The sequence below is a fragment of the Lygodium microphyllum genome, chromosome 10 (assembly GCF_053477565.2).
Source record: "Lygodium microphyllum isolate KBCC chromosome 10, Lygodium_microphyllum_v1.1.10, whole genome shotgun sequence".
In the NCBI taxonomy this organism is placed as follows: domain Eukaryota; kingdom Viridiplantae; phylum Streptophyta; class Polypodiopsida; order Schizaeales; family Lygodiaceae; genus Lygodium; species Lygodium microphyllum.
In genome coordinates this window covers 133,146,628-133,169,994 of record NC_141144.1, presented here as the reverse complement: position 1 = coordinate 133,169,994, position 23,367 = coordinate 133,146,628, and the positions used below count along the sequence as shown (strand labels likewise).

The window sequence follows — 23,367 nt, the reverse complement described above, 5'->3', positions numbered from 1 at the left end:
TCCCGTCACACGAATGGGGCAGAAGGTCAACGGACCCCCTGTCACGTTCCTAATTTTTTCTTAAAAAAAAAAGAAAAATTCAGATTCTACCCCTTTCTTGACGGGGTTTCGCATACGCAAGCACAAAGTCTCAGATGTGTGCAAAATTGGCCTAGAAATTTGGGGCTTTTCTCGAATTTGGGGATCTCAACATAGGATTGGACAATTTGACTTAGAAATTGCAAAGTCGGTGCACATTTGCTTGGGAATTTTGGGGCTTTTCACATTTTAGTGAAATTCTTTTAATTTCACTGAAATTAATGCACACACGACTTGGAAAATTTGGGGATTCGTCCAGATTTGGTGTGAGCAAGATGAACAGTGATATTTGTCTCAGAAATTGCAAGAATTTGTGATATTTTGTCCCCAACGTTTGGGGCTTTGAATGTACATGCACAAATTGGGCTGAAATTAACCGAATTTCTTGACATTGAGGCACATTGGACCCCGTGCAATTTGGGGCTTTTGTAGTTTGGGAAAAAATTGTGCAGCATTTGGTCATTTTATATACATGTAGGTTGAATTCTGCGCAATTTGGACATCAACACTTGGTAAAATTTGGCGGTTTTGTTGAAATTGCTTTATTTTGGAAAAATTGGATTGTCCTATGCATGACAGAGGAAATGCAGATGTGTGTTTGACACTTTGAGCACAAAATTTTGTGGCTTTTGACAGTTCATGTCAAATTTTATGCTTGTGGGTACATGTACAACATAAATTGCAGTTGAAAATTTGGGATTTCTCATGTAATGTGATGCATGTGCCCTTGGAACAACTGTAATCAGTTGGATAATGCTGTAGTACATGGTTTGGTGCTTTCGAAAATTTAATTATAGATCTGAAATCTGTACCTTTGTGTGGTCATTTATTGCTGATTGGTACTTGTTTGTACCTTGGCCACTTGGGTGACAGTTTGGGCATGCATTTGCTAGTTTTTTTGTCACATTTGGGCTGAAAATCATGGCTGGCAGCAATGACAGCAGTAATCTGATGCACATAAAGAAGCTTGAAGGCGTACATAATGTAGTGTGGCAAAAATAGTGCTACAATATCCTGTTACAAAAGAAGCAGGCAAAGCCGATCAAAATCAAAGGGGCAAAGCCTGCGAACATGGATCAGGATGATTGGGATGAGTTGAATGAGCTTGCACGCTCAACCATAGAGCTATCAATTTCTGATGCCTTGCTCTTCAACATTGAAGGTTTGGATTCTGCATATGCTATATGGACTAGACTAGAAGAACTGTATGCACAGAAGAGTGCCGCAAGCAAAGTGTATTGGCTGAAAAAGCTCATGGATTTTCGTATGAAAGAAGGTACAACAATGTCTACTCACTTGAGTGAGTTTAACTCCATTTTCAGCCAGCTGGTTGCCTTGAAGTTCATGATGTCAGAAGTGGAGCAGCGGTGGAAGCATAAACATGTGCTGAAATAAACTGCTGAAACACAAGACAAAAAGAGAAAAGAAAGAACACGATACAGATGAGAACTCAGATGTATGCACGGGAAATGGAATCCATATATCTGAACACGAGACAGTCGCATACAACAGTGAGTCACTGGCTGCGTGGGCACTGGCACTGGCTCCTCTCTCCACAGAGTCTGCAGATGGTGAAGATGAAGTGACTGACTGAGGAGGAGCCACTGAGTATAAATAGGCTGAAAAAGTGGGGAGCAATAATGCTGGTCGAACAGCATTTAATGCTGGCCGACTGGTGCATAAAATGCCCCAATGGCATAAAATGCCACACCAGAAAAATACCTAAAATACCTAATAAAAAATGCCCAGCCCAGATCAAGCTCAGACTCACACATGAGCTGACAAATACTCTGCTAACACCCTCTCTCAGATCATGAGTGATCTGATACAATACAATAGTACAATGAATAGGGATCAGAAACTATACAACATAGAACCACCAAGTAGAACCATGGATACCCAAGCAGTGGGTGATCAAGCCACCACCAAGGTGCCTCGGAGAGAACCTAATGTCGATGTCGATCGTACCAAACACTTGAAAATAGAGAAGATCATAGCATGTCTCTGTGTCCATCACCAATGTCTCGCAGGAGCATACAAGACCATCCTGTCAAAAAATGCCTCTGAACATAGGTGACCATGAATTCCTGCCTTTGGCCAGACCGCCAAAGTGTCCCCTCATGTGAGCTCCAGACGAAAGCATCCCACTCTCTGTCAGATAACCAGCTCAGCATGAACCTGGATGTCAATCCCAGCTCTAGGATTTGATTCCGCCAGACTGAAGTCGATGCGTCAGGGATGTCCCTCTCTGGAACCTGTGCACCTGTATAAAAATATAGATGAGGCGCGGCTGCCCCATTTGAACACCCGCTCACACTCCCTCTCTGGCACAAGAGAGTCGTGAGGGATGACCTCATCACCATCACTAGAAAGCAGCTGAGGAAGGGACCACCAAGCCCTTCTCGTGATCCGAAGAAGAGGATCCCTTCCACGCCTTGGACTTCACCTTGGTCAGAGGATCGGAGTCGGAGTCTGATGAAGGAGAGGACTCATTGGTAGAGTCAGCATCCCTCTTTGTTTTCTGCTCCTTCTTCTTGGAAGCCGCTAACTTCTTGCAGTCCTTCCGCAAACGTCCCTTCTTGCCACAGTGGTAACACTGGGCCTTCGACTTCTTCTTCCTGTCACCCCTCTCTGAAGCTACATAAGCCTCACCTCCATAATGTGCTGGAAGCCGCCCCTGTAATCTCAAGGATGTCTCATGCAACTTAGTATCAGGGGAAGTGCACGGAGGAGCCATATGGAGAGGATAAGAAGAGAAGTAGAGAAGAGATGGAATTTAGAGAGGAAACACAGCCAAAACACAAGCACAGACTACAGAAAAAGAGAGTTCACATGCAATATAACCCAAAATCTGATCAATAGAAGATAAAATCTGCTGCAAAAAGTCAAAAAATCAGTCAAAAACTGCCAAAAACAGCAAAAACGGCCTGAAGGAACAGTCACCCAGCCACGAGAGATGCTGAATCAGCAAAATGCAGGCTGTAAACTGGAGAAAATAGGTAGAAAACTGTCGCCAGCAGCTGCAGATGAAAAACGCAGGCAGCAGAGGGTGCATAGGCAGCAGAGGGTGCGGAGGCAGCAGGCGATGGCAAAACTGCAAAAAACGCAGGCTGAAAACAGCCCCAAAACAGGTCGCCTGGCTGCGATAGCAGTCGTCTGATCAGCAGGGGTACAAAACAGTCCTGAAATCAGCAAGAAAACACAGCAGAAACACAAATCCTGAGCTCTGATACCATGTCAGAAGTGGAGCAGCGGTGGAAGCATAAACATGTGCTGAAATAAACTGCTGAAACACAAGACAAAAAGAGAAAAGAAAGAACACGATACAGATGAGAACTCAGATGTATGCACGGGAAATGGAATCCATATATCTGAACACGAGACAGTCGCATACAACAGTGAGTCACTGGCTGCGTGGGCACTGGCACTGGCTCCTCTCTCCACAGAGTCTGCAGATGGTGAAGATGAAGTGACTGACTGAGGAGGAGCCACTGAGTATAAATAGGCTGAAAAAGTGGGGAGCAATAATGCTGGTCGAACAGCATTTAATGTTGGCCGATTGGTGCATAAAATGCCCCAATGGCATAAAATGCCACACCAAAAAAATACCTAAAATACCTAATAAAAAATGCCCAGCCCAGATCAAGCTAAGACTCACACATGAGCTGACAAATACTCTGCTAACACATGATTGATGAGGAATTTAAGGCTACTTTCTTACTTTGCACTCTACTAGAGAGTTGGGATACAATCAAGATTGTTATGAGCAATTCTAATGTGATCCTTTTGTATGCTGATGTAGAGAGTGCTCTACTTATGGAAGAGATGAATCAGTAGAAAAATGCATCCAATAAGTCTTCCAGTGCTTTGCATACTAGGGAAAGATCATAGCAAAAGGGTAAATATGATGGCAAGGGACGCAGTAAATCATGTGGCAAAGATGTTAAATGCCATCATTGTGGCAAGAAGGGTCACTTTAAACATGACTGCTACAAATGGAAGAAAGAGAAAGGAAAAGGCAAGAAGACAGATGATAGCAAGGAAGAGAAGAAGGACAGTCAGCCTAAGAAGAGCAGTGTAAAAATTGAAGAGGTGAATGTAGTCACTCATGACAGTGATAGTGGGAGTGACGTAATCTTTGTCTCTTCACACTTTGGTGCACTTGCTTTACTTACAGATACAGATGATGACATGCATACCTGGATTCTTGATTCAGGTGCTTCCTTTCATGTCACCCCTCATCGTGAGTGGTTTTCCGCCTATACAGGGGGTCGACATGGTGTTGTCCATCTTGGGGATAACTATGCATGTGAGATTACAGGTATTGGCAGTGTGCAATTACAGTTTCAACATGGCTCTGTCTTTACACTTCAATATGTATGGCATGTACCTCAACTCAAGAAGAGCTTGATTAGCATAGGGCAGCTAGATGATGATGGTTTTCATACCACCTTTGGTGATGGAAAATGGAAGATCTGTAAGGGATCTAGGGTTATTGCCAGAGGTTGCAAGAGTGATACTTTGTATCCACTTCATGTATCTAGTGTGCGTGACCATGTTGTTGCCATGATTGAGCAGCCAAGCATTTCTTTGTGGCATGGACGGTTGGGACACATGAGTCAATCAGGAATGAAAGTGATTTCTCGCTTGGGTTACTTGCCTTGTCTTCATTATGCTGATTTTGAGCATTTTGATCATTGCATTTATGGCAAACATGTATAGACGTCACATAAAAAGTCTCTTTCATTGAAATCTTCTCCTCTAGAGTTAGTACATTCAGATGTATGTCAAATGCCAAGATTATCTTTAGGGGGAAATAAATATTTTGTCACCTTTGTCGATGATGCTACATAGAAAGTATGGGTTTACCCTATTCGTAGCAAGGATGAAGTGCTTGATAAGTTTTAAAAATTCTTGGCATTGGCTGAAAATCAGACAGGTAAGACACTTAAGTGTCTTCGCTCTGACAATGGTGGGGAATATGCATCCAACGCCTTTTAGGCATTTTGTGACAGCAAAGGGATAAAGAGGGAGCTCACTTCCCCTCATAATCTGCCCCAAAATGGAGTTGCACAGTGTATGAATTGGACCATATAAGATAAGGTCCGTACGATACTGTCTCATGCTGCATTACCCCATGGTTTTTAGGCAAAGGCTGTTATGACAGCCATTCACTTGATTAGTTGGTCAACCAAACAAGTCTTTGGGGGGGGGGGGGGGGAGGGGAGCTCCCCAAGAAGTGTGGTCGGGCAAGCCACCTTCATATGCTCATCTGAAAGTGTTTGGCTACGAGGCTTTTGTGCACATTCGTAAAGAAAAATGCAACAAACTTGAGCCAAAGTCGTGTAAATGCATTTTCCTAGGATATGGTGACGAGGGTAAAATAAGGTATAAATTGTGGGATCCTAAGAAAAGGAAAGTAGTACGCAAAAATGACGTTCTCTTCCTAAGAAAAATGCAACAAACTTGAGCCAAAGTCATGTAAATGCATTTTCCTAGGATATGGTGACGAGGGTGAAATAAGGTATAAATTGTGGGATCCTAAGAAAAGGAAAGTAGTACGCAAAAATGACGTTATCTTCCGGAAAGATCGCATGCACAAACAATCCGAAAAGACTGAGGAGGTTTGTAGGGTTGTATTTCGGGAAGAAATACCTTTTGGACATCAAAATGTGCCCGCTGTATAGGAGCAAATACCTACTGTAAATGAACCTGTAAATGCAGGAAATGATGTTGGAAATGATCAACCAGCTATTGCCCATGAAAATGAGCCATTACATGTGCAGGAAAAGCCAAGACAGCAAGCTGTTAATGCTGATTTGTAGGCTAAAATAATAGGACATCATGCTGAAAATGGAGATTTGTAGGAACAACTAGCAAATAATGACTGTTGGGTTAGGAGATCGTCTAGGGCTACTAGAAAACCTGACAGGTTTGTTCCTGGTGCAATTAATGTGACTGATTATGTCATGTTGACAGACTGTGGCGAACCGTCTTGCTTCAAGGAAACAATGGACAGACATGACAACAAGAAATGGTATAAAGCCATGCTGTTAGAGATGGAATCTCTTGAAAAAAATGGCACTTGGGACTTGATGTAGTTGCCTAAAGGGAAGAAAACCCTTCCATGCAAACGGGTTTACAAGATGAAGGTCACTTTTGGTTCTTCACCAAAGTACAAAGCAAGATTGGTTGCAAAAGGGTACAAGCAGGAGCATGGAATTGACTTTGATGAAATTTTCTCTCCTATAGTCAAGATGACTACATTGAGAACCATTTTGGGCTTGGTTGCAACTGAGGATATCAAGCTCATATAGATGGATGTAAGACTACGTTTTTACATGGTGATCTTCATGAAGATATATATATATGCAGCAGCCTGAAGGGTTTGTTGAACAAGGGAAAGAAAAAATGGTATGTAAACTCAAAAGGAGTTTGTATGGGGCTGAAACAAGCACCAAGAGAATGGTATCATAAGTTTGATACATTCATGTAGTCCCAAGGCTTTCATAGAAGTCAAGTGGATCACTACTTGTACACCAAGAAGGCAACAGATGGCAGCCTGATTATCTTGGTTTTGTATGTTGATGACATGCTGATTGCTGGTAGGGATACTCATGCCTTGGATTCATTGAAGCAAAGTCTTCATGGCAGCTTTGACATGAAGGATCTTGGTGATGTAAATCACATTCTTGGCATGCAAATACTCAGAGATAGATTGAAAGGCTTACTCTATCTATCTCATCAGGAGTATATCTCCAAAGTTTTGCATCGTTTCAATATGGGGGGGGGGGGGGGGAAACAATTGGGGTTCCATTTCCTCCATATGTGAAATTTAGTGCAGAGGACAACCCTACATCTAATGATGAGAAGGTTGAAATGGCCAAGATACCATATGCTTCAGCTGTTGGGAGTTTGATGTATGCTATGGTTGCTACACATCCTGACATTGCCTTTGCAGTGGGAGTGGTTAGCAGATACATGGCAACCCTTGGCAAGAAGCATTGCGATTCAATGAAAGGTATTATGAGATACCTCAAAGGCACAAAGGAGTTGTGCATTTGCTTTGGAAAGCAGAAGGCATCTGTTGTTGGCTTTGTAGATGCAGACTATGCTGGTCATGTGGACTGTAGGAAGTCCACTTTTGGGTATGTGTTTACTTTCACAGGAGGAGCAGTCTCTTGGATCTCCAGGCTACAAAAGTGTATTGCATTGTCTACTACAGAGGCACAATATGTGGCTGCCACTGAGGCATGCAAGGAGGCTTTATGGCTTTCATGTCTGGTGGGAGAGCTTGGCATCACAGAGTTACCTGTTCTCCATTATTGTGATAGTTAGAGTGCTATCATGCTAGCACGGAATCCTGTCTTTCATGCAAAGATAAAGCACATACAGATGAAGTACCACTTTATTAGAGATGTACTTGACATCAAAAGCATTGAGCTTGTCAAAGTGCATACAGATGCTAACCCTGCAGACCTTCTCACAAAGGGTCTTTCAGCAGAGCGGTTTGCTCATTGCCGACAGATGATGGGAGTTGGATAGATATATGTATTTTTGCTTTGTACATACCTAGACTTAGCTAATTCTTTTTTTCTCATCTTAAGGCACATTGCCTTTAGGTGGGAGGTTGTTGGGAATAAAGGCCTCGTGCCTTTAAATGTACTCAGGTGTGAATGCACCATTAGCACTTTTACTTACACATATATATCTATCTAAAAAACCTAAAGACACACACTCGTCATTGTACCTAAAAATGTACTCACTCTCTACTCTGCTCTCTCTCGCACTCTCTCTGTCTCTCATCACTGCGCGTAGGACAGTCTGTCTCGATCGTCGTGCTCAATTGATCCCTATAATCGTGAGATTAGGCTAACATTTGGAGTAGAGCCAATCATAAAAAACTAAATAAGATGTCTATCTTGAAGTAATCAAACTAAAGGAACAATTGAAATAACTATTGGACTAGGGGTTCACGGTAATTGGTACACCCTAGGGAGCTCTTACCCTCTTCTAAAAGAAAAAGGATGGAACCCTCAAGCTTTGCATCAATTATAGGGGATTGAATCACATGACTATTAAGATTTTAGTATCCCATTTTCCATATCAATGAGTTTCTAGAGAGGTTGCAAGATGTTATGATATTTTCAAAGATGAAAAGATCAACGTAAGATTTGGATACTAAAAGAAGAGGACAATCCAAATCTAGCTTTCAACACCAAGTATGATCATTATGAATTTATCAAGATGTACCTTTACTAGATATAAGATATTCTCAAGTTGTACCTTGAAAATCTTATCATTTCCTTTATTGATGATATCTTGACCTATTTCAAAGAAGAGGAAGATCATCTAGGTCATATTTAGATTTTTAGAGACTCTATGCATAAAAAAGCTCTTTGCCAAGAAGACCAAATGTGCACCCTTCAAAAGGATGTTTTGGGATTTATTTTCTGATAAGAAGGCACATTAATAGATCTTGGGAAGGTCCAAGATATCCAAAATTGGTCTCCATTGCAAAGAATGTAAAAAATCCAATGATTTTTAGGCCTCAGAAGGTGGTATAAGATCTTTATTGAAGATTATTCCTTGATAGGTACACATTGATTAAGTACTTGTGTATTCTTCAAAAGGAGGTTTGAGAATACTTAGGCTTTATCATCTCAAAAGAAGGCATATCAATTGATCATGCAAAGATACAAAATGTCCAAGATTGGTCTCCATCTCAAAGCATTAAAGAAAATTGAGGATTTTTGGGCCTCACAATGTAGTACATGATATTTTTCAAAGATTGTTTCTTGATAGCTAGAGCTCTCACTAAGTTGCTTAAGAAGTAGGTGAAGATAATATGGAAATTTCAAGAGCAAGAAGGCGTTGACAAGTAGAAAGAATACCTTATTACTATCCCGATCATGAAGCTTCTTGACTTCTCCCAAGATTTTCGAAGTGATTATCACAGATGCCAACATTATGGTGCTTGGATGCATTTCTAAGGTGATTGAGAACTCCAAGTATAGGACCAAGTAGGGACATGACACAAGAGTCAGACGTGGCAAGGACCGACACCATTGGAGGAGTGGATCTACCCGACTTGATCAATCTTAGTAATAACTTGGTGGAGCATGAGACTGTGGATATGGTGGAGTCAAGCACTAATCACAGACATAGCAAAGAGCTTGATCTTCGAGGTTTCTCGACAAAAATCTAGCAGCTAGTCACCAATTACAATTTGCAAGCCCAGACGGACTATCACAATAGGCCATCTAAGGAAATCATAGCAGGCCTTCAAGAGGAGAGGAGACCAATGCAAAAGGCCCTTCAATGCATAGCGGCCCACAATTAGGAACAAAGCTAGGAGCTTACATCAAAGTATAGAAATGCACGAGATTCAGCACAAGTGCTAGCCCTAGCAAGTAGAAATAGGACAGTACCTGACGTAGAGAGGGAAACAACACTAGAAGGTAATCTCACGTTGAGCGAGTTTCTTATGAAGTGACTGCTAGACAACTCATCACTAGAGTAGAGCACCGCTGCATTGATAACCTTGTTGCTTGTAGGATTAGGAGTTAACTAGGGCTCTAAGAGCCAATAAAAAATTCTTGTTGTGGCTAAGCAATTAGACAATTACCGGCCGAATAATGACCCATATAGCTTCATAGATCAGTTCAAGCAAGTTTATGAGTCCAATGGCCTCGCTGACCTTACTTAGAATGAAGAAGAGAGAAATATTGTTTTGAGAAAGGAGAGAGAAAGACAAAAAAACCAGCATTCTTTATTATTCATATCATGGTATGAAATTTATATGCTTACATGTAGAGGACGGCGAGGGGGCTTCGTTTAATCCATCACACATGAGAAATAATGAGGATCTCATATGCAACAATCATCAAAAGCCCAACATGATGGCCTTTTTTTTTCTGCCCACTTTTTCCCCTTCTTTCTCTCCTTGGTCCAAGCGACTAGACACATAAAGAGAAAGCATCCCTTTGAGGCCTACTATAAGTGCCCCTTCAAATTGGGCATGCCCACATGATTTTGGAGCTTTTCTGGCCTCCTTGGTTGCCCACTCTACATTCCCATATAAATTAAGGTCTTACGACCTTAAATTCTACCTCAAGCACATGGAATTAATGCCCAAGTGATGGCTAGATGCTTCTTCATTAATTATAGACTCAACTTGGTGCTTTATTACATCTCAAACTTTAAAATGATGTATATTGTGCCTTGATCGCTTTGCATCACAAATCACTTTGGAGCCTAAAATCTTCATTTTTGCCCACAATGTCTTTTGAATCCATCTACAATTGTCAAAAATCCCAAAAAGTGTGCCTCTTTTCTCCCAAATCATGAAATTTTAGTCATTTTAAGCAGCTTAAGCTTAATTACTCAAAATCTGGTTCATGTTCTTTGTGTTCACATGGTTGGCAAGCGATTTGCTTAAAATCGGGGGCCTAAACAGACTCAAAATCGCAATCTAAAAACACAAGGGAATTCATGGCATCAAAAACTACTAGCATGGCCTCCTAGATATATTTTTTGACTTCTAAATCAAGTAGTTGTTTTATAACACCAAACCTTGTGGCTATTAAATGGACGGTCAAATGGATGAGATTGACACATTTTCTACTAAAACTGAACTTTAACTCCCAAGCCACTTTTGAGCTTTAAATTTGCTCTTAAAATCAACTCTCTCAATAGCTTTTAAAAATCTAAATGATCCAAAATACATTGAGATAAAAAGAACATATAAATTAGAATTTCCACCTCATATCAAAGTCCACAATGTATTTCATATGAGCCTTCTAAAATCCTATATCTCTAAACCTAATTACATCCTTGATGATGGACAAATTGTAATGCCAAACTCAAGGAGTCCTTGAGGAATAGCTTGAGAGAATACTAGAAGTTAAGGAGAAGTCCTATAATGTCCCCATTACTTAGTGTGCGTATACATTCCAAAGAAAATTGATTTATATTGTACATTTAAAATGACTCTCATTATAAAGATAATAATAATTATTAATGAGGTATTATATTCCAGTTCATGGAAGAAAGACTTGGGAGACCCTCCCAAGACTATCTTATTAAAACTATGTTTGTAGTATAGAACAACAAAAAGAACTAGCCTCGTGGATAGTCACTTGGCAGTCAAGAGCACTTGGGTGACGACACTATTGGGATGGGTAACCTCCCGGGAAGATTTTCCTACAAGCTAGTGGGAGCTTCTCACATGTAGCCAATAGTGCCAAACAAAGCCTTTGTAGCCCATTGTCAAGTATGCCAAGTCCAAGATACCAAGGTCTATGCCTTAGTCGCTGCCTTAGTTGCCGCCTTGGAGTGACGGCCGCCCAACTATGCGCCACACAATTCTCACCCATAGATTCATAAATTTTTATCTTCGTGCTACAAAATGGAGCTCCCTCTCTAACCTCATCGATGATGTCATCAAAAGAACTAAAAGAAAGTGTTCTCTCTTTGTCATCGATGATGTCATAAAAAAATGCTAAAAAGCAAGTGTCCTCTCTTTTATCCCCTGCAAAACTATAAATTGAGGGCTTGGGGATGACTAGGAAGAGGGAACAAGAGCAATCTTGACAAAGATGAGACACTGATCGAGAAGGAGGAAACTCTATTCTACAAGACTAAGAGACATCATTCCATTCAATCCAAGGAAGGGGATACGCAGAAGGTCTCTCATCCCCTCTTCTACTCTAATCCGAGAAGAGAAAACATTGAAGAACTTTATCCTATTCTATCAATCCGGTTAGAATTCATACCTCTACTCTCGTCCCTATTCCGTCTACTAGAGAGAGAGAAGTATTGCTCTCCACAAGGCAAGAAGAACCATATGCAAGGCTTACATAATTGAATCCCACAATAGCCATCATCATCATCAAGATTCTTACACCTTTGCCCGTGTTCTTCTTCTACGAATCATATTTTCGTCATGGCCCTGAGTAAAAAGAATTCAAAAGTAGAGATTGTGAATGACTCTACTAATGTGGAAGCAACAGTTGGAGTTGCGAGCACGGGAGTCACTAACAGAGTCATGAGCACGGATAACAAACCCTTTACCAATTGCGATACCACAGGTTTTTCTAAAAATTTATATCCGAATCCAATAGAAATAAGATAAGTCTCTTGAGAAATAGTGCGATCTTAGAGTATTCACTTGGTAAATTATTAGAACAACTTATAGGCTAGAAATTGTTAGGGGAACTATGAAAACCTAGAACTCAAGAGAAATCATGAGGAATTTTAATGTTAACCCCATATAAAAGAAGACTAGTGAATTCAAGACGAATTTACTAAGGACGAAACCCTGAAGAAAGTAGCCAAGGATATAGTTTTAATCTAGAATCTCTGATAGAATTAAAAAAAAAACAAAAATAAATCTAAGTTAAAGAAATTGACTTAAGGCCAAGAAACTTGGTTACAAGAATAAACCTTAAATTGGGAAGTTAGAGACCCCAAAATCTAGATGCCCTTAGTTAAATTCCAAGGGGAAGAGTTTATTATGTGAAATTCAAGTGTCTATTGCTACTAGATTAATCATCACTTGAAAGTTGCATGATTGATTGAAGTCATAACTGCTTGAAGACATCAATCTTGTTTATGATTTTCTAAATTAGATCTTGATTGAATTAAGAATTGGAACATATAAAAATTGAGGAGCCCTATACCTCCCTCAAGAATAGGTACTGAATTCCCCATACCAAGAGGGGATGTTTTTACCACCGTGGAAGCATGGACCGGCTCCGATGGCATCTCCTAGCAAGGATAGTATTAAGTAGGAGGTGGATAGGGTGCCAGGGGGGCTCTAGCTAGTAAATCCTTTATGCACCTAGGAACTACTTGGTCCCCTGTATGGCCCGACTTCTACTTGTGGGACACCTAAAACACTAGCTATAGGTGGATTTGATATTGGTGACGTGCAAATGTGCCGGATGAGGCAGCACATGACATTGTAAATTTTCTCATGTATGGGTGAGAGAACACACATTATGGAACATAATCAATGATTTTTTTTAATTCTGATTGTGTGTTTGTAAGTAAATTATGCAAATAAACAACTGTGCATAAAATGATTCTTTTTAATTAATGAAGTTGTTTTTATATGTTTCACATAACGTGGTAGGTAATTAGATAACTAAGAACTTCCATAGAGGGAAGCAGGTGGATGGATTCCAGACGAATCTAGTCCTATGGCAGGGTGGTCTCAATTAGCCGAGAGGTTTCCCAAAAAACAAACGATAGGAAGAAACTCTAGGGAGGGCTGATTCGCTAACTTACCTAGGGTTTGGTCTCAGAACCTAAACTATAAATTATCTTAGGGAAAAGGTATAGCAATTGTGCTAGAGCACTGCAAGGGATTTCATAAATCCTTAGTCTGCTACTGGAAAAAAGTGTTGTACTCCATGAACCAAGGGTAATGGCAGTCGCTCCTTCCAGACAAGAAGCCTCTCAAAGGACACCTCCGGATGTGAGCTAGTTGTTGATAGGTGAATGTTAAGTCAATTAGGAACCTTCAGGTTGGTCCTCTGTGGATAACTGTAGGATGCTTCCTCTACAAGGTAGACCTAGGGTTATAGAGTTCGACAAAATCCGATCATTCTGGTTAGACTACGAATGTCGCCAGCTAGAAGGTAAACCCTGGGCGACTACTAAAACGTTAGTCGTCATGTAATAAAGGCAAATATGCTACAAGCCCCTTAGAAACTACACTTTGATCCTTGTACAATGGAGAGATTTTTTAGAAGAAAATATAATATGGATTGAGGAGTCCATTATCTAGAGAGACCATCCCAAATTTCTCTCAAGATGAGGACATCTCAATTTCTCTAAGGGGAATAGAATGTAATATATAAGCTTGTATATGGATACTATGCTAGGTCCTTTTGTTAATTTACACCTTTGGATCTCTTATTCTCTCCAGCACATAATCTTCAATATCTAAGTGCTTCAACATGAATGTCCTTGATGTATGTGTCCTAATCTTGGAATCATTAGAATGTGAAAGCATCCAAAAGAAAATGCTTAGAAACTACATGTGAGTGAAATTACAACCAAATAACTCGAAGATGCATTGAGACATGAGATTTTTGCACTTTGCTCAAATTTATCAATAAGATAGTTCTTAAGTAATAATAATAATATTATTATTATTATTGTAAGAAATGGATTACCTAAGCTCTTTATAAAAGGGGGTAAGGAGGAGGGTGTAGGTGGCCAAAAACCATTGCCAATTATCAAATGCACCCTCCCCCTAATAATTATATATCCCCCCAACCCAAAAAAGAAAAGAAAAGAAAAGAAAAAGATTAGGCTTTAAAAAGCCCCTCTCAATCATAAAAGGTGATCACCCTTGGCTTCGTAGCAATCCCCTCCCCATTGAAAATAAATACCCTGCCTCGTGCCCCCTCCATGTGATTGAGTGCTCCCTTGCGACATTAGCAACCACCCTTGGCTTCATAGCGATCCCCTTCCCATTGAAAATAAATACCCTATCCCCTTCCCCCTCCATGCGATTGAGTGCCCCCTTGCCACATTAGCAACATTGTCCCACCAATTGTAAAAGTCCATGTGCATGATAGAAGAAGGTAGAGAGCACATTGATAGGTTGTTAGGGAGAGAAGTGTGCATGTGCACAAACACACACATGCACGCACACACACACACATGCACACACGTGCACACACACATGCATACATAGAGAAAGAAGAGGAAGGAACACGTGCGTGTGTGTGTGTGTGTAGAGAGAGAGAGAGAGAGAGAGAGAGAGAGAGAGAGAGAGAGAGAGAGAGAGAGAGAGAGAGAGAGAGAGAGAGAGAGAAAATGAGAGTGAGGATGATAATAGAACAAAGATCATGAATCATATGATGTAGCCTTTGTATTAGGTTCACATGTGCAAAGAAACAATCTTTTTCTCATTTTTTCCCTCTAAAACTTCATTCCCTTTTATGAAAAGGCCTCCACAGAAGCATAAGGACATCATGGGTCCCTTGACCACCACTATGAGGCCATCATGGACCAACCAATGATGCAAGCATGCATGAAAACACCTCAAATACTAGCCAAGTTTTTCTAGCATCTCCTTTTGTTATACTTTAAATTATAGTGTCACAAATTAATAAATTAGAGAATAATTTATGAGTAAAATAATTGAAAATATTTAGCACAACAAAATAGTTAATTAGGAAATTATTTGTTATTTACATAAATATGACAAGGAGAAGAAATCACTTATAATTTAATCACAAGAATTGATGCATCAATTGCGTAGAAATGATTTAAACAATTATATAATAATAACATCAATCAATAATTTTTACCAATAACACAATAGAAATATTTAAGGCAAATGTTAGCAAAACAATTAATAAACTTATAAATCAAAATGCTAATAGAAGTTGTCTAAAAAATTATCATTAAAAATAAGTAGGTGAATATTAATGTTTTTAATACAATTATTTTTAAATAATATTTTAAAAAATCATCATTACCAATGAAATTAAAAGAAAACATTGAAAAAATTGTTAGCAAAATTTATTAATAATTTAGTAAAATGAAGCACTATGTAATTTATAATGACATTACAATAGAATGACAAATAATTCAATACGTCAAATCGACTATACTAATTACACAAATTTTAGACCCTAGGAGAGTTTATAAATTTAAAAAAAACATGAAAGAAACAAAAGCTAGAGTAAGAAAATTAGAGTTAATGATGGAAAACCAATCCCCATTAATTCAAATTAGGTGAAATGATAGAACATTAAATAACGATAAAATATTTAGAAAATGAGAGAATAGACTAGATAAATTTAGATAAACATGAGATGGTAGAATTGTTGACATTGCATGTAACATTGCTTGTGTTTTTAATCAAGAAATGTTTTAATTAAAGTTGGTGCTTTAGATGCCAAGTAGAATCAATTAGTATCACACTTGCACAAGGGCTTTATTGAGGCTCTTACTTACACATAAGATTATTATTGCTACCTATGAGTTTCTTGACCAAAATGTAGGTAGGAGGCCATATGCAGAAGGTTCTCCCTTAAGGGGCAAAGCAAGAACCATGGTGCTTTGGTTGGATTTGGTAATACTCATTGTCGATCCTATGATTGGGAAAAAATCTACACAACTACGATGGAATGGACATCAGATCGAGTATTACCTACAAGCCTTTAGGGCAGATTTTTATATTTGTGACTCTTATGAGAAGAACTGGGAACTATAGATATTTGAAACTATTTTAAAAACTAGTTGTGAAAGGAATGTCTTCATTGTTTTGTTTACGTATTCCTAAAGGAGAAATGAAAATGAACCCTTTGCCAACAATTAATCAATGAAGCTTGTTGTGTATGACAAATATTGCATGTAGCATGCTCTATTGAGTGTATGCATGGAAAGTGGGTGAGCACTCCCCCCCTTTCCCCCTCCCCATTAGAAATGCTTGATGGTTGGTTTGACCCAAATAATCTACAAATGATGAAAATAGGAAACAAAACCGAATGAAGAATACTTAGGGTCAAGTTCTTAGAACTAATTGAGCATCATTTTAGGGGGGGCCAAAGTTGAGATTATACCTTGTGGGTAGGGGGTTGAGTTTTGATTTTCTAGTTTAGCTTCTCCTCATCTCTCACTCTCTTTGAGCCAAGTGTAGTGACTAGTCTTCTCATGATTAGGTCTGATTGCAAAAAGTGACCTCTCTTGGTTGGGGTACTAGAATGCTCTTGAAGTCTTTTAGGCCTCGTAACATTTAGGTTGATTCTTCAAGAATGGATCCATATGCTTTGTTGTGAGGTATTAGCAAAATACATGCATCTAATAGATCTAGACAACACCAACTAGGATGGGACCATGAGTGACCACAAAAATGATACCCTTGGGCTACAATTCTAATGTGTATGTTTCTTGTGTTGTGCAACCTCAACATTGAAATCATTGGACACTCTTATTAATTCAAGGGTTGGATGCAAAAATTCTATGACTATCTCTCATCTCACCTAGTCTACTCACATGCACAAGTGCAATGAATCAATCTACCAAATGAGAGATTGATTTGGGACAAAAATGTATTGATTTGAACACACTTACCAATACTTACCACATTGTAGTCACAAGTTGTGGGTGCAATGTGTTGACAAGTGACAATCCACATGCATAGCTTTTTGCTCATCATTTTGCTTGTGTTCCTGCACATGTAAGAGAAGATTTGTTGATAATGAACTTTAGGAGATAAAAAGAATGAGAGAACTTCATGTAGCCATATCCCTTACTCCCTCACACTCTCAACTTCACACTCTCAATCATACATTCAACTCACCAAGAAGATGGAATTGAGAAGAAGAAAAAAGAATGAAAAGAGCTTCACAATACCATGTCTCACTCAATACCATCTCTCACACTCCCTCTTCTTCACTCTCATACATAGAGAATCGAGGAGCAAGAAGTTCATGATAAAAAATTTGCACACACATGACCAGATTGTACCATTAATTTTATCCTTTACATATAACTTTTCTAGAGTTAGGATTTCCACATTTTCCTTGGGCACCCACCCCACTTTTTTGGTCATACAACTGATCTTCCCTCATTTGCATTCACCTAAACCTTACTCCCAATGTGAGAATTCAATTTTGCACACTCTAACTTTATGGTGCTAGTCAAAATTGTGTACATTTTGCACAAGAGGGAGCCCAACTCTCAATTGTTAATAAAAAAAGATCAAATATAAATAGTACAATAGTTTTGAATTTTCTTCTCAAAAATTTGTGGCCTTATACATTTTGTGATTAATTTTCTACCGTGCTCTTAAACGAGTGCCAATCCCATGGTACTAAAGGTAGCAACTAGCATCGAAGGCAAATAATTGTGGGACTATTGATGAAGAGTCATAGTAGAGGAGGAACAATTGTTGTCACTAAAGAATTGGAGCTAATGTGGGTGGATCTTATTGGAGTCAAAGATTGTTTGTATTTTGGTGATGATGGGTTGGGCTACATGTAAAGGTGATTGATGGACAAAGGAATGATAAATCATGGGTGATATGGGCTACTAATGTTGAGGGATCTTCAAGAATTCCATCATATTTGTAAGCTCACTTGCACTTTTCCTAAGGGGTGTGTCTACCTTACTTATGCAATGACTAATGCACATGCCAGTGTAGCTAGGAGTTGGATCAAATTCCAATCAAACTCGAAATAGTGTCCCACACTTGAGGACCTAGTTGGTGTGAAGTTATATTTGGTATATAGGTATTAAGGTGACAAGTTATCTGAGTGATATCCTTGTATCCTCCCTTTTATTTTATTTTCTTTATATTTTTTATTTTTCATTTTTAAAATAAAATATAATTAAACGTGTATGGTAGATAACATACTACTTAGAAAGTGGGCGGTGTACCCTTTATAGGCATCCCTTAATGAGGAGGTATTCTTTTACATATTCGTAAAACTGCAAGGATGACAGAGGGAAAAGGGATGTGTGGACTTGGTGAACTTGTTGTCCACCATATCCTCTAGTAGTTGTACACAATACCTAGATAACAAACTTCTCAAAGGTGGAGGCAGACCATCACTACATGATTAGTACTTGCATTTATATAAAACAATAATGGTGGGAGCCCATCTTTGTAAGGTGCAATGGGTTGTTGTAGTAGCTTTGGTAAAAAGCTTGTGATAGTTTAAGTTTGATGAAGAAGGGGATTGAGAAATTGTCAAATTTCCACAAAAAGTGGTTCAATGAAGGCAATAAGCCTAAGGGCTAGAACAAGGAGGTTATTTTCAAGTGAGTGGCCATTATATTCAAAATCCTAGGGAATATATTTAATGCTTACTTGCTTTGTACTTCCTTGCCATGTATTTGTGGATAGGGACCATAGAGTGGGTTTGCCCTCTCATCTTGATAAGAGTAAAAGTAAGCTTCTCATACCCTTTTGTTATTTTTGAGGATGGAATATCTCCGCTCTATTGACTTGGCCATGCTTCCCTTGGTTTCTCCTTAATATATCTACCCTTGCTTCCTTGTGTATGGCAAGACATATGGTAGGCTATGAGATCTAGCTAGTTGAGCCACTTACTTGCTATATTCTTGGTTGTTGGATTGAGCAACCATACTCTGCAAAGGGGTAGTGGCCTTTGAAATATACTCTCTTCATTTACTTTGAATTTAAATATTACCAAAGTGCTTGACTTGTGTCTTTCTTGATACCTTTACATAATCTCTTTTGGATTTTCCTATTTTTATTGTACTAGAAGCGCGTGGTAAAGAGGATATTCAATTACCTTTTGGGACTATCCCTCAAGGACTCCACCATAGTAGAATATGTCTCTCTTTTCTCTAGATCCTCTCCTTTTGTTGATTGCTCTTCAAGTTCATCTACATCAAACTCAAGTGGTTCTAGCAAGTTTGCTAGGGGCATCATGATCAAGGGTGGGTTTGTAGCTATAGGAGATTGTGGGTGGAGTGTTTCTAGTTGTCATAGACTGATTGAATTCAACTCTTTATCCTTTCATCCTTTTTTCCTCAACTAAAGAGCAAGTCCTCTTTTGTGTGCTCTAGAGATATTAGGTTGATCTCACAAGCTTGTTCCATACTCTCCAAGGTCCCAAATGATCAATTGTAGTCAAAGATTTAAGCTCCTCGAGATCCTCTATTTACAGAGTATGGCCTAGCAAATTAACTTCCTCGAAGAGTTATTGCTTGCTTAGCCATGATGTCACTATATGCTTTTATTTGAAATTTATGTTGAATCTCCCATTGACACCACTTTTGCCAATCCAAAGTGGCAGCTCATGGTGGAGCACTGCCAAGCACTGGAGTAGTGAAATGCCAAACCAAAGGAGCGGATCTAGGTGCTCCAACAAGTGGTGTTGGACCTGAATCGAGACTAGAAGGAAAATTTCAACCTTATTTGGTAGCACATTTGAGAGGAATAGTGGGCTAGAGTCACTTAGGACATGAAAAAGGAAAGTATTCCCCCTTCAGCATAGCAGACCCACATCCTGCACCAAAGCATCACCAAAGTGCCCATCTCTGGCCCAAGGTCAAATTCAAGAGGGAGCCATGAGGGAGAAGGATCCCTAAATCTTAATGACCTAAGCAAGGATCGAGGAGGCAAAGATCCCAATCCTGATGATCCACTCTCTGAAGACCCCTCCGTTGCCACCGCTGATTATCCTAAAGTTAACCACCAATATTAACCAACTTGGGGCTTGCCTCACCCTAAGTCCAAAGCCCTCTCCCTCAAGCAATGGCACTATATCCACACCCTCTTCAGTGTTGATTCCAAGCATAAACTAAAGCTTGAAGGGCTCCAAGCCTCCCTTGTCCAAATTACCTTCGAGCATGACCAATTGCAATAGCAAATCTAGCTCCGCACCATCTATCTAGAGAAGTTGATGATTGAGCTTATCTACCATAACATCCCATAGCCTCCCCTCTAATCTCACATGGAGTTTGGCTGTATCAGCATCACCTACAATATAGCCCACTCCCACCACTCTAATACCACCCCCCAACCTAGCAACACCTTGCCTCTAGCCTCCACCAAACCCCAATCCACCTCACCCTTATTGTTGCCCAACCCTTGCCCTTATCACTACATCTCTACTCTTGGACTAGATCTAAGAGGATGATGCGCCTGACATAGAGGATGAAGGTGACATAAAAAATGTGTGATTTTGTGGGTCAAACTCCACTGTGTGTGCTAATGTTAAAGGTGATGGCAGTTAGTAGCCTTTAAAGGATAAAATATCCAAGGAAAATTAGGATTCACAGGCAAAGGGCTCTCATGCTGGATGGTTAGACCCTTTGCAAGTCCTTTTGGTTAGTCCCTTGATTAGCATCCTAAGTGCTCTCTATTAGCAAAGCTAGTTCTTGTATTGTCCATAGTCACTTTTCCACACTCACAACATATGAAAATGGTACTACCATTGTTTTGTATTCCATAGTTGTCTTGTATTCACGATGATTCTATGATCCCACACTAGTTGTTCCCTAACTATTGTATCACTATCACTTTTTGTCTTTGCTAAGATAGTTGTATTGTTCTCTCATATAGTAATATATTTTTGGGTTGATCATTTGAGCACACTTTAGTATCTAAATTCATTGTTGTGACCATATCAAGCTATGAACCTTGGATGCTAATTGTGGAGTATGATGTTAGTGTCCACCTCTGTTGAATTGCACTCTTTTATGTGTGGCAGAGTAGTTGAATCTGATTATATGGAGGGGATAATGACAACAATTAGATGATCCAATTGCTATCTTGGTGATACAAGTTCATAGAAGCAAATGAATATCAACTCTTGCAAAAGAAACCAAATGAAAGTGCTAATGAATTGGCTATAGATATGAATGAATCATGTTTTATCACTAAAACAAGTCCGTGTTATGATACCTTGAGTGCCAAAGAAAACCATGCTAAGTGGCTATAGATAGGGGTTTGAGAAGGGCTGTATTTTATTCTTTAAAATAGAAAGAGAGTGTGCACATCTATGTGAATGAGTCTTAAAGTTTAAGCACGACATATTAGGAGTTCACTTTATCTTATTAATTGAGTTTTCATATCTCTTGCTATGTAGAAAAGATGGCTAGGCCTAAGGTGGCTACAAAGGAGCTTCCTCTCAAAGCCCCATATCACGTTCAACTCAATGGAGGATCTACTAGCTCAAATGCAATCTTGGATAGGGACACTTCATAGACTACCAATGGACCACCTCCTTCTCAACCTAGCCTAGCTTCCTCAAGCCACCCTAAGAGGGGTTCTCAACATCCCACAAGAAATAGAAGTGGAGGCCATGTACATGACCCTAAGAGAAATCAAGAAGTTTCGACACTCTTTTGATCTCATCATTCCAAAGGCTAGTTTCTCAAAAAATAAAAAAAAAAGCGACATTGTACAAGGTCTCTCTCAAACAAAGAGCAAAAGGTGGTTCTTGGTACAGGGGTAGGATAGACCCAATCACTTTACCAAAAAAAATAATTTTCTTATTATTATCAATTTCAACATAAAAAACATGTAAAAACTTGTGTAATATCTCCGCACAATAAAAGTTAGTTGGTTGGTTCGAAAGTTAGTTAGTCAATTAATAAGTTAGTAAGTTTACTAACTAAAGGCTAACTAAGGTAAAAACTAAGTAACATTAATTATTAATAATTTTTATTTAATTTAAAATATTTTATTTAGAAAAATCAAGAGTCGTAAAATTTGATATTTTTCTCGAATTGGCAAGGACCGTAGTCACCCTTCACGTAAATTACAACGTGAACAAAACTTATGAGTTATATTAATCACTAGGATAATATGTATAGTTTGGATAGTCTAAAAATATTAGATTTTGGACAAAACTAGTATATTTTAGATATTTTAGATATTATCCTTTAAAAAAAAAGATATGGAGATTTTTAGAACTGGATGTCATTTAAAAGGAAAGACAAGTGATATTTTAGTTAGTTTGGAGATTTTATAAAAAGGAAAAAAAAAGAGAGAATTTGCAAAATCGCGCGTGCCACGATCGCAGTTTACAAGCAGTACACAGCACTTCGAACAGAGAAAAGAAGAAGGAGTGAACTGAGAGCTTTCTAAGCAAGTGTCTTGGAGTTTTACCCCCCTTTCGGAGCCAATAGAACCATCAGATTTATGATCTGAGCATCAGATCACTGATCTTTCCAAGATCCCCCTCCACAAAGAGCTCCACTCCTCAACCACAAGCCCTCTTCTCTAATTCACTATAAATATGAGGCATGGGAGAGGCATAGAAAGCATAAGGAGACCCCGAGAGACTGCGAGAGAGAGGTAGAGAGAAGGATACCCCTCCAAGAGATTGTGAGGAAGAGCTTGAGAGAGAGAGAGAGAGAGAGAGAGAGAGAGAGAGAGAGAGAGAGAGAGAGAAGAGTCACCGCGAGAGGCTGCAAGGAAGAGAATTAGCTCAATTCCCTCTATTTAGATCCTCGACTTAACCATCTTCTCTTACGATCTCCCATCTTGAATCTATTCTACCTTCTTAATCTCTTGAGTCTACCTGCGGTGAACGATGGCCTCCAAGCGAAGAATGTCACATGTGGATGACAATCCTGCAACTAGCAACAAGGCTTCGGGCAAAGGCATCACTGTCAATCCAACTGCGGTTCCGGTTGTAAGTAATGTATTTTAAAAATTGATAGATGCTTGCTTTGATTCTCGTATGAGATACGTTAGACTCCATACTATTGCACGAGAATAGGTCATGAAAAATGATAAATTTCATCTCACCTACTCGGAAGATGGAGTTTGTG

General features: G+C 39.3%; 1 long non-coding RNA gene across 2 annotated transcripts in view; it reads left to right on the top strand.

Annotated features, from left to right (window-relative positions):
• The window catches only part of LOC148030579 (uncharacterized), a 38,358-nt gene extending 16,661 nt beyond the window's left edge, over positions 1-21,697 (top strand). The window contains exon 3 of one of the 2 annotated variants that reach the window (XR_015692231.1): positions 21,680-21,697. This is a non-coding gene — a long non-coding RNA (uncharacterized LOC148030579). Of the gene's footprint in view, positions 1-16,109; positions 16,308-21,679 lie in introns of those variants that run through there. The other variant, XR_015692229.1, reaches the window with a different exon arrangement.
• Positions 21,698-23,367: the final 1,670 nt, after the last annotated feature.